Raw genomic sequence first — 14,900 nt, 5'->3', positions numbered from 1 at the left:
AAACAGAAGCCCAGTGCCATCGGTCTCTCGTTCCAGTCTCAGTTGTCCAGATCTACGTGTGTGTCCACACATTTTCACGTCCGTTGGGCTTTTTGTTTCTGTTGCTTGTCGTTGGCCAACTCTGTCTAAATCTCATCCATGCGTCAACCAACGTTGTAGGTCTCATGCTCAATTCCTTTGGTCCACCGCCGAAATTGGTTCTTGTGTCTCACTGTAACACCCCAAAATTTTATTGTAATGTAATTTTGGTAATTTATATTAATTGAGGGTGTTTTTGAAATTTTGCAAATTTAAAATGTAGTTGCTGAAATTTAATTGTTGCAAAGAGAATGTTTCAATTTAATTGTTTATCGAATGCCTATTGTGGAAATTGGACTTTCTATGTCGCATAATTCAATTTGGAAATTAATGGCAGGAATTAATTCAATTTGGAAAAGAAAGAAATTTAATAGAATAAAATGGAATAGGAAAAGAATAAAAAAAAAAAAAATATATTATTTAATTTTATTTTTATATTTTTCTTTATTTTTCTTCCTCTTCCCTACCCTTCCCCCCTTTCTTCTTCTAGCCGCTGAGACCCCCCACCCCCAAATCTTAATCTTCTTCATCTTAACCCAACCGCTGTAGGCCATATCCATCGCCGACCCAGCCCCCTCGCGTCGCATGTCTCATCTGCCGCACGTCCAGCCCAGCCACACGCATCAGATCTGTTTGGTGTCGAAGTTCTAGCCGCTGCGTGCTGGAGCCGTTCTTTAGTCGCTGTTCGAGCCAGTCTTCAGCCTGATGTCGATGGTCTAGCCTCAGCCCTTCGCATGTCGTCTCACCCTCGTCTTCCTCTTCCTTGCCGTCAGTCCCGCCACATCGTCTAACCTGTTCTACCGTAGATCTCTTTGTCGCCGATTTTGGGTTGTCATCTGGCCACCATTCAACCCACCTACACTTCTCAGAAATCTTTATTTTGGAGTAAGATCATAGTTTAAATGGTGACATTTTGGCTTTTGGTTGAATGGCCACTTAACTTTTGGATTAAATCTTACTTGCCCACGATATTTTGATTGCAGATTTCAGTTGATGTAGAACTAGTTTGCTGTTTAGCGGGTCAATTTTTGGTGTTTTCGACACAGTTTGGGTAAGCATTTGGGCATTTAGAATTTTAGGGTTTTCATCAAAGGTTGTTATAAATTAGGTATTGTTTTTGTGTTAAGAACGTTATTTCAGGTTGTCGTTGGTGTTTGATTGCTTAAGTTAATTTTGGAACTTCGATTTGAGGTAAGTAATATTACTACTGGAACCGTCCTAGGACCAGACAATGATAATTATGATTTATTGAGGATTATTGGTTAGCATGATGTTTATGTATGTCTTCATTGACCAAGGTTTGAAAAGACTAGAGCCAGGTATTGATAATTATGGTTTATTGAGGATTATTAGTTAGTATGATGTTTATGTATGCCTTCATTGATTGAAGTTTGAAAAGACTAAATGCACATAAATATGTTTGATTGCTAGCATGATTAAAGTATATTTTATTTTATGAGATTATGCTTGATTTGAGGTTGATGAGTTTTACGTACATGTATGTTTTAGAACCATGTTATGATACTTGTGATGTTGAGATCGCGATGGTGTCCTCACTGATTAGTTAGATACCCACTGGAGGTTGTGTGTCCTTCGGGATTTACTAGAGGTGGTGTTGGGATTGGTGTCCTAATTTTTCCAGTGGTCTCGTAGTTTGTAAACTTTATGTATACACATTGTTATTAATAAAATAAGTGTTATTTTATATGCATTTACTCAAATCCAATAAACTAAGATCCATGGTTATTTCATGTAACTTAAGCATGTATGTGAGACATACAAGTGGATCATGCCTTAAATAATAACCTAAATGGTCTATAGTATAAGGATAAAGGGGATACCTTATCTTGATGACACCACGGATATGACCCGCTTTGTAGATGTTACAAGTGTGCTACAAATGGTCTGATCCTGACCATTCATGTGAAGACATGTGAGCGGGGGTATCCTATACAAAGGCTTTGTATAAGACCAGATCACGAGATGATTAGTCTCTTTATATAACGTCGTTGATAATTGAGACTTACATCTCACTAGGATGACCATAGGTGACATGACCTCAATCCTGAACAAGTTGGAAACTCCTACTCATGAGGGCGATCCTTTGATTAGTATGGGGGAGAGTGGTCAGATTGTTAACTCAACAAGCCTACCTTTTTGGGGATTCGTCTGATTGGAGACCTGGGAACTCAGCTACACAAAACGGAATTCACTCCTTCCCTGAAGCAGGGGTAAGTAGATAAATTGCTCCCTTAAGGACTGATTCCGGGTCTTGAACATAGTGGCCACACCCTCTCTTTGGAAAAGAGGACTCAGTCATTGTAGGACTATGACTTATTGTTCATTAGAGGAATCAATGGTACTTAAATACGAGTCCAAAGGCAGGGTAAGAAAGGGTTTAGCTAATGGAGATATTATCTCTTCCGGGAACCAGTAACGTATAAACCATGTCAAACCAGGACCGATCAATATCCGAACGAAACAGATTCGAACTTTTCCTAGGATAATTTTCGGTGTGAAATGAAATTCATAGGATATAGTTGAGTAATTCAAAGGATATATATATAAAGATTTGATAGGTTTCGATTCATTTTCATAATAAACAAAAACAAATAGGATTGATTATGTATAAAAATTGCATCACTACATCGAAGGTTTTTTTGTAAATATATTGAATTGATAGCTTGGTACCCAAACTGTATCAATGATTATGATCCTCATTGTGTACATAATTCATGTTAGGATCTACCAAAGAAATCTTTGGGGTATAGGGCATATAACAATAAAAAGATTTTCCATTTCATTTCGATAAAAAAAAAAAAAAAGAAAAAGCAGACAGGAACCGTTTTCAGCAAGTTGGTTTTGAGTTATTGTTTTAGCACCCTAATTCTCTTGTTGGAATCTCCTCCCTGGTAAACTGAGCTCACTAGCTACAAATTTATGCCCAGCTCTTAGTTTGAAAGGATTTATTCTATTACGAAATCGACAATTAAAGAATACAAAAATAACGTAGAGATAGAGAAGATCGACACACAGATATACGTGATTCACTAACAGTGTGTTAGCTACATCCACGGGCAGAGGGAGAACAATATTATTAGAGAGAATGTTTTCAGAAATTACATCAAAATGGCACCTCTTGGGTTAGAGAGTTAATATAGCGAGACCCCCGTACTTGGTTGTTCGAAGTGCCAACAAACAGATTCAAGGCATTTCAACAAATCTCCACCTTGACTTGAATTCTCTCCCAGATAACAGATGTACCAAATGCAACATAAATCAATATCGCCAGACGTACCCAGACTTCTCCCTCATGCCTCAAAGTGTCCCACAAAAGGGATCACTAACAATTCAAAACATTCAACAAGTCCAAACAATGTTGGAACTTGCCTTGTGGAATTGGTTTGGTGAACATATCAGCAGGGTTATCAGCAATACCAATTTTCATCACTTTAACTCTCTGCTCACCTCTTAAGAAGTGATATCTTACATCTATGTGCTTAGTTCTCTCATGATGAACTTGATCCTTGGCTAGGCATATTGCACTCAAACTATCACAATATACAATAGCTTGGTCATGATGCAAACCAAGATCACCAACTAACCCCCTCAACCATATTTCCTCTTTAGCAGCTTCTGTCAAGGCCATGTACTTTATTTCAGTAGTAGACAAAGTAACTGTAGGCTGTAAGGTTGCCTTCCAACTAACAACAGAACCACCCAGAGTGAACACATAGCCAGTCATAGACCTCCTACTGTCGACATCTTCAGCATAGCCAGAATCAGAATAACCGATCACCAAACACTCTGTACAATTCCCATAAATCAGACCAACATCAGATGTATCTCTAAGGTAACAAAAAATCCTTTTAACGGATTGGCAATGCTCCTTCCCAGGTTGACCCATGAACCTACTGACAACATTAACAGCATGGGCTAGATCAGGCCTAGTACAGACCATAGTATACATCAAACTTTCCACTGCACTAGCACAAGGAACTCGAGACATGTACTCCTTCTCAGCTTCAGACTGTGGTGAAAACACATATGACAAATGAGCATTTACAGCACTAGAAGTATCTATAGGCTTAACTGATGACATACCAAATCTGGACAATATTTTTTGAATATATCATTTCTGTGACAAGAAGAGCTTATTTTTATCTTTGTCCCTATAAATCTTTATACCCAGAATTTTCTAAGCAACACCCAAATCCTTCATATTAAACTCAACACTAAGAAGATTCTTCAATTTTAGAATATCAGACTTGGACTTTGCAACTATGAGTATACCATCTACAAATAAAAATAGATAAATCATCGAACCATCATCAACTTTGTTGTGATATACACAACAATCATACAGACTCCTGTTATAGCCAAGTCCAATCATATAGCTGTCAAATTGTTTGTACCACTACCTTGGAGACTGCTTTAACCCATACAAAGATTTCTTCAACTTGTAAACATAATCTTCTTTACCTGGACATTGGAACCCATCTGGTTGGGTCATATAAATCTCTTCCTCCAACTCTCCATGTAAGAAATTTGTCTTCACATCTAGTTGTTCAAGTTCCAAATTCTGATGTACTACTATAGCTAGTAACACCCTGATAGAAGTATGTCTGACTACTGGTGAGAAGATCTCATTATAATCAACTCCTTCCCTTTGTGTGAACCCTCTAGCAACAACTCGAGCTTTATATTTAATGCCCCCTGAAGGTGATATTTTCTCATTTTTCTTGAAGACCCATTTACAGGTGACTATTTTTCTCTCCTTAAGTTGTTTAACTAATTCCCAAATTTGATTTTTGTCAAGAGATTCCATCTCATCCCCCATAGCAGCAAGCTATTTAGCAGACTCACCACATGACACAACTTCTCTATAGGTGGATGGCTCATGAGGATCCACCTCTTCAGCAACCTGCAACGCAAAAGTTACCATATCTTCAAAACCATACCTCACAGGAGGTCCAACACCAACTCTTCTAGTTCTATCACGAGCTATACTCGATTGATCTACTCGTGATCTAGAATTCTTAGGCAAAGCAACTTCTGACGTTCTAGGCACATTAATTTCTGGTTGCACATCAGCTTCTGTAGTAACGTGTTGATCTTCTCCACCTTAATGTTGTAATTCATTCACAACTGAAGTGAATTTCATCTCCACCTGTTTATCAACACTACTACTTTCTCCCACATCAGTAGACGTCACAAAAGGCTTTGTAGTTGAGTTAAGCATGAAAATTTCATCCAATATCACAGTCTACTAAGTATGACTCTATTCTCAGAAGGTGACCAGACTCTATATCCCTTAACTCCATCCCCAAAACCCACAAATATACCCTTTTTAGCTCTCGGTTCTAATTTACCCTCATTAACATGATAGTAGACAGTATGACCAAAAACTTTTAATAAAGAATAATCTGCAGGCTTACCATACCACACCTCGTAAGGTGTTTTACAATTAATAGCTATGTGAGGTCCACGATTGATCAAATAACATGATGTATTTAGTACTTCTGCCCAAAACCTTCTAACCAACCCTGCATTAGAGAGCATGCATCTTGCTCTCTCCAACAACGTTTGATTCATACGTTTTGCAACCCCATTTTATTGTGGAGTATTCCTAACAGTGTGATAGCGAACAATCCCTTCAGCTTTACAGAACTCATTAAATTTGGATCCACAGAATTCTAGACCATTATCAGTTCGTAGCCTTTTGATCTTCTTCCCAGTTTGATTTTCAATCAATATCTTCCACTGCTTGAAATTCTTGAAGGCTTCACTTTTATGTTTCATCATAAAAACCCAAGTCATTCTTGAGTAATCATCAATTATAGACAAAAAAATACATACTACCTCCAATAGATTCAACTTTGGAAGGTCCCCAACAGTCTGAATGAATATAATCAGGTGTCCCTTTTGTACGATGAACACCTCTTAGAAACTTGCTGCGATGGAGCTTCCCAAATACACAATGTTCACAAAATTCAAAATCCTGCACCTTGTGCCCACAAAGAAGATCTCTTTTTTAAGGATTTTCATCGTTTTTTCACTTATATGACCAAGTCTCATATGCCATAACATAGTCATATCATCCTTGTGAACGACCGACGATGCAACAACAATACAACCTGTTATCGTGGAACCTAATAGAAAATACAGTGTTCCACGCTTTATGCCTTTCAGAACTACCTCAGAACCCTTATAGACATACATTGTTCCACTTTTACCTTCAAAACTGTAACCCTTGCTATCGAGTACACTAAAGGATATCAAACTCTTCTTCATTAGTGGAACATGCCTAACCTCTTTTAAAGTGTAGAAGGCACCATTATGTGTTCGTATCTTGGCTGAGCCGATTCCAACTATCTTCCACACAACACCATTAGCCATGCTAACATTCCCTCAATCTATTTGCTGATAAGTTGAGAACCACTCTCTATTTGGGCACATATGATAAGATGCCCCAGAATCAAGAACCCACACATCATCAGAATGTGAATGTTCATTCACAACTAAAGCTAGATCTCCTTTAGAATCGATCTCGACTTCTTCAGAATCTAACTCAAGTTGATCGCAACAGAGGTGGATGCTTCCCTTTTATCACTCTTTTCCTTCTTTTCCTGATTCCTTTTTATCTTAGGACATTCGGTTTTCCAATGCTCCTTTTCTTTATAGTAGTTACAAATATCATCTGACCTAGAACCCTTTGACTTCGAAGACTTTTTATTCTGGTTCGACTTCTACTTACCAGAATTCTTATGTCCCTTGCTTCCTGTAGCAGCTAACCCAGATGCCTGACTTTTTGTAATTAAACTTTCTACATTTTGACGATCCTCTCTCATAAGCAACGTGGACTTTGTATCTTCTAAGGTCATAGTTTCTTTTCCTCCAATATACGAGTCAACGAAGTTCTCATATGACGGGGGCAAAGATGTCAATAAAATTAGGGCAGCATCCTCATCGTCAACCTTAACCTCTACGTTACACATATCTAATAAAATTTTATTTAATTGATCAAGATGGTCTCGTAGAGACGTACCTTCCTGCATACGTAGATGATACAAACGTTTCTTCAGAAACAACTTCTTGGTTAAAGATTTCGTCATGTAAAGACTTTCCAACTTCAACCAAAGACCAGCGACAGTTTCTTCATCTGTGACCTCGATGATAACGTCATCAACCAAACATAGCATGATCGTCGAATAAGCCTTCTCCTCAAGAGTCTGCCACTGTTCGTCATCCATGGCAGCCTTTTTTGACTTACCTGTCAGTGGTGTCCACAGCCCTTGCTGCTTTAGCAGGGATCACATTTTGATCTGCCATAAACCAAAACTGTTCCTCCCGGTAAATTTGTCGATCTTTACATTCACGCCAGACATCTTTAATTGTCAAACAAATGCAGAATTTCGAAAAAACCCTAACAAGGCTCTAATACCAGTTTGTTACGAAATCGACAATTAAAAAAAAATACAAAAATAACGTAGAGATAGAGAAGATCGACACATAGATATACGTGGTTCACTAACAGTGTGTTAGCTACATCCACGGGCAGAGGGAGAACAATATTATTAGAGAGAATGTTTTCAGAAATTACATCAAAATGGTGCCTCTAGGGTTAGAGAGTTTATATAGCGAGACCCCCGTACTTGGTTGTTCGAAGCGCCAACACACAGATTTAAGACATTTCAACATATTCAATATGATAAGGTAACACCTGAAAATCTGTCAAGAATGAAAAAAGACTTGTTAGACTATATGAAGCAGGATATCCTGCTACTTGGAGGTGTAATGCAAAAAGCACAAGAGATATATTGGAAGGAAGCTGTACACTATTGACATAGAATGCAAGATAACCTTTTCTTCCCTTGTTCTAAGCATCTATCGTATGAAATACTACGATGTATCTAATTGGCCAATCCACATCCCAACCCAAAATGAAGACAACTTTATCAGGCGTGCATACTATGGTGGTCGTACAGATACATACATTCCTTATGGAGAGAACCTTTACTACTACGATGTGAACTCTCTCTATCCCTTTGTAATGAAGGAATTTCCAATACCTGGTGGTGTTCCTGTTTGGCATGGTAATCTGGAAGGCATGGAATTAGATAGCATCTTTGGGTTTATTGAGGCATATATGGTATGTCCGAAGACTCTGAAGAGGTCCTTTCTTTGCTATTGAGACAAGAATGAAACACTCATCTTTCCAACCGGGGAATTTGTTGGAGTCTACTATAGCGAGGAGTTAAAGTATGCAAGAGATCTAGGCTACACTGTTCTCCCAATCTTAGGCTACCTCTTTGAGAAAGAGGAAAGCCCATTCAAGAACTTTGTTAGTTCACTTTTTGAAAGCAGGTCAGAGGCATTCGAACTGGTCATATTTCTCTTTCGAGAAATCGAAGAGGCTATACAAGGATTTTTGTCGGGCCTGCTTATATGATGGAACTTACCTAATCCTTTGATATCTCACTCAGCTAAGTAATTATATGACACCGGTATGAATTTTGTTCTCTCCGGTTCAACTAGGACCAGAGGAAAAAGGGTAAATTGGCCCAACTGTACTTACGAGCGATTTGTGAAGGGTCATCACACTGTTAATTGATCATATGGACACAAAAATATATTTGTAGTACAAAGAGTGCAACTGTCAGTCTTTAATGGAGTGACCAATAGTTAACGGATGATGGATCTTGTGATTAAAAAGTTTAGTCAGTTATTCACGTATCGTTGAGCTTCAAGCTACAGGTCCATGAGGTCCACTTGGTAGCTTAATGAGTTCAAGTTGAGAATCAAATTTTGGGTTGATTTGAAGTATTCAAATTAACAAGAGGAAATTCAATCATATGTGATATAATTGATATGATGTATTAGATACATTAATTGGAGGAATTAATACAAATATGATTTATATTAATACCATAAAATAGAAAAAGGAATATGATTTATATGTTTCATATGATGAAATACTAAAACTATAGGTTATAAATATAATATGATAAGTTGGTTATCATATTTATTTATAATATATTAATTATATGATAATTAATTTCTTTTCTCTAATAACCGAATTGAGTGGAAGGTCATTGAAAGTTATGGTAATCGTGAGATAAAAAAAAGGAAAATTGTTTTCCAAAATTAGCAGTCGATTCTTTCGGAAAAATCACACACAAAAGGCTATCAAGTAAAAAGTGTTTTTATTAAGCGATAGTGTTGAGAGTCTAAACGATCGAGCTAAGAGTTGACTATACGATAGTTACTCGTTTGATTGTTGCTAAACGACGAGTAGTAAAGTCTATACGATAGGCTTCATCTTCTAAACGATCGAGTTAATTGTCTATACGATAGACAGTCTTCATCTCCCATTTACCCGATCGTTTACCTCCTGTTTTCCTCAATCCAAGATCATATAGAGCCCATAACTCCTAGATACCAAGATAACACTTGTGGTGGTGTTCTAATTTCGTTCGTGGATTGAGTTGGACTCGATTGGGTTCGAGGTGCATCCAGTTGTTCGTGTTGTTGGTTGTTCTGTTTGTTGCGTTCGAGTGGATCGTTGGATGCATGGGACATTGAACGAGGGATACTTGATGAAGAGTTCTTCAAAGGTATGCATACTCTATCCCTTTTATCTTCTTATAGCATGCTGTAATTTTGATTTATGCATAATCTATTCGTTTCCATTTTGATTGTATTTGTTTGTGTTCGTTCCGAATGGGATTTGGAATGATCCACTTCCACTGCTCATAGAGATCTCTGTTTAGATTTCTTCAGACGGTACTTTCCTTCGTGATTCACCAGAGGTTGTGTGTCCTTCGGGATTCACTAGAGGTGGTGGTTTCCTTTGGATCCACCAGAGGTCGTGTTTCCTTTAGGATTCACTAGCGGTGGTGCTTTCCTTCGGAATTCATCAGAGGTTGTGTTTCCTCTGGGATTCACTAGAGGTGGTGTCTCCTTCAGGGTTCATTAGAGGTTGTGCATCCTACAGGACTTACTAGAGGTAGTGGGTATACTTAACTATAGTAGGATGAAATGCAATAATTCATGTATGTATGTGCCCTATGAGGACTAGAGAAGTTTATATGCTCCACCAGAAGTAGGCATCTAGAGGACATAGATGCCTAGCCTGACCCCAGTGGCGGGGTTACTTACTAAGTATTTTATACTCACCCTTTCTCATGTTTATGTTTCAGGTAAGGGCAAGGACGCACTGACAAATGACAAGAGGAATCATTGAACGAGCCACTAGGGACCAGTTTTAATCTTCCACTCATGTTTTAAGATTTCCTTTATGTTTTTATTCACTTTTAGTTTTGGTATTTGGAATTTACTGTTGAGATTTGTTTTCAGAATTATTTATTTTCGTTTATGACTTTTGGGTACCCTATCATTTGAATTTAATGAACATCTTCTAATCTACCTTATTTATTTAGCATTTATTTCACTATAAAAAGGATGGCGTTTTAACTTCAATGCATGCATGCGTTTAGTAATGATCTAGCTTGAGTCCTAGGGGGTCGGGTCATTACAGTTGGTATCAGAGCCCATGTTTTGGGTTTTGAAGACTGACTTACTATGTAAGACTAGATAGTCCTTGTGGCTCGTAACGGATTCCTCATCATTGCCAGGTATGTCCTACTAATGAAAATTTTCAGTACATATATGAGATTAGTGATGTAATATTTCAGTAGCATGTCTTTTTGAGAAAGACCCAAAGATAGAGAGCTTATTTGTGAGTTCATGATAGGACATGGTACCTAAGCTCATAGCAAGAAAGACTGTTAAAGGAGGGGTTCATGACCCCCAAGTGCAACATCCATAAGTTCAGGATCATTCCCCTTTAGGGGTGCAGAAAAAGGGAGTCGATGGTAACCAGACCGTCCCTAAAGCTCCGAATCGACCTATAACTCAAGTTGATCTCTATAGAGGCTATGAGAGCAGAAAGATTCGTCCAAGATTTAAAGGATAGGATACGAGGTTTTGTGTACGTCTTTAAACTGACCACTAATACAAAGACACTTTGCTTGGCAGTTGAGATGGACTTCTAGTTAGAAGGCAAGCACTTAAAGTCGTTTAGGGCAGGACTTTAAGTGCTCGCCCTCTAACTAGAAGTTGAGTATCTTTGCCAGTGTAGTTGATACCAGAGAAGATAATTCGCCTTGACTTCCGAGCCAGTGGTAAGGGACTATGCAGATATTTTTCTAGAGGATCTTTCGGGTTTACCACTGTATCTGAGATAGACTTTTTATAAAATTGGAGCCAGGTACAACTCCTATATCGAAGGCTCCTTATAGAATGGCTCTAGTAGAGTTTTAGGATCTCAAGATCCAGTTGCAAGAGCTATTCAACAAGGGTTTCATAAATCCAAGTGTGTCACTTTGGGGCACTCTAGTATTTTTTGTGAAAAAGAAAGATGGTTTGTTACGCCTTTGCATTGACTATAGAAAGTTGAATAAGGTCACCATCAAGAACAGATATCCTCTTCCGAGGATTGATGACTTGTTTGATCAATTACAGGGAGGTACAATTTCCTCCAAGATTGACCTTCGAACAGGTTACCACTAGCTGAGGATTAAGGATAGTGACATTCAATTTGCTTTTTAGTCTATATATAGACACTATGAGTTCGTTGTGATGTCGTTAGGCTTGACTAATGCTCATGCAGTATTTATGGACTTGATGAATAGAGTGTTCAAGGAGTTTTTTGACATCTTTTTTATAGTTTTTATTAATGATATCTTGGTTTATTCCAAGATGGAGGCAGAACAAGAGGAACATTTACGAAAGGTTTTGGAGATTCCGAGGTTGAATAAGTTGAAAGACTGTAAGGTCCATAGCGGAAGCAGGGATCGTTACCAATTTTCAAATTTCACATAATTAAAATACATAAAATTTTAATATGCATTCTATAGAATTTTGCAGCATACTTATAGAGATTGAACAGAGAAGATGAGTTAGGGTTTGGATCATACTTACCCTTAAAGCCAATAATTCTTCATGATCTCTTCTCCACGAGTGTTCATGAACAGAAAACGAAAATGGTCACCACCACAAGATTTTCCTTTGTATTCTTCGTAGGGGTTGAGAATTAGCAAAAATGTATGGGCTTTGCTATGATTTTGGTAGAGAGGGAGAGGAAGGATTTGAGAGAATTTTTTCCTAGATTGTTTCATGGAAGAGATAATATACAATACAGACACTCTATGTCTTTTTGGGAGAAAAATCACAATAACCTCCCACTTCCATCAGAAGAGAGAAACCAGGGGAGGGAGTTATAACTCCCTCCTTAATTAAATTCAAAAAATTAATAAAATATTTAACATATATATATATATATACACACACACACATAATTACGACCTTATCATATAGTATATATCAAACTATATGTTAATATTGGATATATTGTTGGGGTTAGTACCCTAAATCTCGTAGGGTCCTATAGTTTTTAATTGTAATGTACAAACATCTTATTTATTTAATAAATATATGATGTCTAATTGTTGGATTTTATGTCCTAAAACTCGTGGTTTGTAAAGAATAAACTTATTCTGTTCTCAATAAAGATGTTAATGAGGTTTTATTCAATAAAGTTGTTATTGAATATATGCATTGCTCATTTCGTTTTAGAAAGAACCTAAATCCAATAAACTAAAGATCCATAGCTATTATATGAATACTTGAACTTTATGTGGAGACATAAGAGTGGATCAAGTTCAGTAAATAGCCAAAATGGTCTATAGTATACAAATAAGGCTGAGTACCTTATTCTGGTAACATTATCGGATGCGACTCACTATGTAGTTGTTACAATTTGTAGTAAAGTGCTACAAACGAAGTGATCATGATTCATTCATGTATTGACATGAGGAGCGGGGGCGTCCTATGCAATGAGTTTGCATAAGATCGAACTAAGAAATAAGTCACTCTTACTTTATAATGAGAGGCAGCTGATTCTTCGAACATTTTCTATTGGATTCTAATGGGAACGTTGTTTACTATTTAAGGCTGACTGTTTTAAAGCGATGACCTAGGTAACTTGACTTTAATTCTGAGCTAATTATGAACTCATGTTTATTAAGAATTATCCTTAGATTTACATGGGTGAGGGTTGGCTCAACAGCGCCAGCTCAATAAGCTTCCCATTTCAGTGAGGTCAAATTCTCATCAAACTTAAAGTTGGCATTTTTGAGTGTCAAGTTCTCATCAAACTCAAAGTTGCATATTTTGCATGAAATGGTCTTTAAAAGGAAGAGTTTAATGAATTTTAAGCTTCTTGGCTAAAGTGGATTTTTATGAGATTATTTGATAATTTCATAATTATTTTTTCTTAAAGACTTAACCTTTTCCTCTCCAAATTAGTCACTCACTAGATCCCACCATCCCGTTCTAAGGCCGGAGAATAGTCGAGAAGACTCTCGTGATGGTCTACGAATTATTTGTGAGAAGATTTGAGCTAATTTGGAGAAGACTCGAGTCTACAAAAGTTGAATCTCTTCTTTCCCCTTTACTTGTTTTTAATTGCATTCTTATTCTACAAAATTAACCTAATTATAGTACTTTAGATCCAATTTTCCTTCCGCTGTGCATGTGTTCCATCAATTGGTATCAAAGCATGCTTAAAGTACTCAATTTTGGTTAATTTTTGCATATGGTGGGTTTTGATTCATGTGATGAATGTTTGTGTGCTAAAGTGGATAATTTCGGTTTTGGCATCCAAATTCTCTCTTGGGTGTATTAATTATTGTAATTGCTGGATGTTCTATGAGCTTTAACGTGTCGTGAAGGGTTTGTAAATTTTTTTGAGTCATTAGAGTTGTTTTTAGGCTGTAATTGCTCGGTTTCAGAAAGAAGACAACTCCAAATTTGGTGAAGAAATTCTCACAGACCTGAATTCAGCTGCTAGACCCGGTTCACGACCCCTTGACCCGATCCAGAGTGACGGCCAAACCCTCGAAGTGAAGGCCATGCGTGAAACAACTCCATACCCGATTTTGACCCACTAACCGGCCCTGTTGACGCCTCAAGCACGCGCGGCCCAACCCGTTCGACAATCTAGGCGCAAAGTCCCGCATGGCCCATGATTGCGTCAGCACTCCAACCCAAGCCGTCCCATGACCCGCGACTCAGCCCAGTTTGACCCACTTCAGCGCCTGCTCTGTCTGACCCGGGCGTTCGGTTTGGTGGCTCAGTCGGTCCAGATGGTCTAGACCGGTCTGGTTCAATTGGTTTGACCGGTTTTGGGCGATTTTTGCTGGATTTTGGGTTTTTGAAGCCGCTTCAAGCATTCTTCAAGTGATTTGAGCTGGTTTGAAGTGTTCAGAGGCGATTCGAGGCTGTTTTCTATTTTTGTTGTAATAATTTTAGTTTTTAGCTAGCTTAGGATGCCAAAACCGGTCCATTTTAGTGTATTTATTTAATTGTGCATTGTGAATATATGAATTAAATAATTTATCTATTGTGTGCATATTGTATGCCATGCAAATTTAAAATCTCATCATAGGTAAGCTTGTAGCATGCATTGCAAATATTTTATAAGTGTTATAATGTATAGTATGAATGTGTAGGACTCCATTTTTTTTATATACGTTGTTATATTAATGCATGAAATGAATGTTTATATAATTATTTTGTAAAGCATATTAGATGCTTGTTATAGGTTTATTTTCTTTTTATAAGTGTTATAAAAGGAGATAGACTTTAAAATCTATAACAAAGATAAAAGCATGCTCACGTAGGTTAACCATTTGTTTTAATAGTTAAAATAGGTCGTTGTCTTATAAAACTTGGGTCATAAACTCAATCAATATATA

General features: G+C 37.5%; 1 long non-coding RNA gene across 2 annotated transcripts; it reads left to right on the top strand.

Moving 5' to 3' along the window:
• The first annotated feature begins 543 nt into the window (after positions 1-543).
• On the top strand, positions 544-14,579 carry LOC120069784 (uncharacterized). 2 transcript variants are annotated; one of them, XR_016528722.1, is made up of 3 exons: positions 544-963; positions 1,062-1,269; positions 13,914-14,579. It is a non-coding gene; the product is annotated as an uncharacterized LOC120069784 (long non-coding RNA). The 2 variants fall into 2 exon arrangements; XR_016528721.1 differs by having other exon boundaries at positions 10,281-14,579.
• The last annotated feature ends 321 nt before the right edge of the window (positions 14,580-14,900 follow it).

This window comes from Benincasa hispida, chromosome 3, assembly GCF_027475165.1.
Source record: "Benincasa hispida cultivar pf3 chromosome 3, pf3_genome.v1.1, whole genome shotgun sequence".
In the NCBI taxonomy this organism is placed as follows: Eukaryota; Viridiplantae; Streptophyta; class Magnoliopsida; order Cucurbitales; family Cucurbitaceae; genus Benincasa; species Benincasa hispida.
This window is presented reverse-complemented; position numbering and strand designations above follow the sequence as displayed.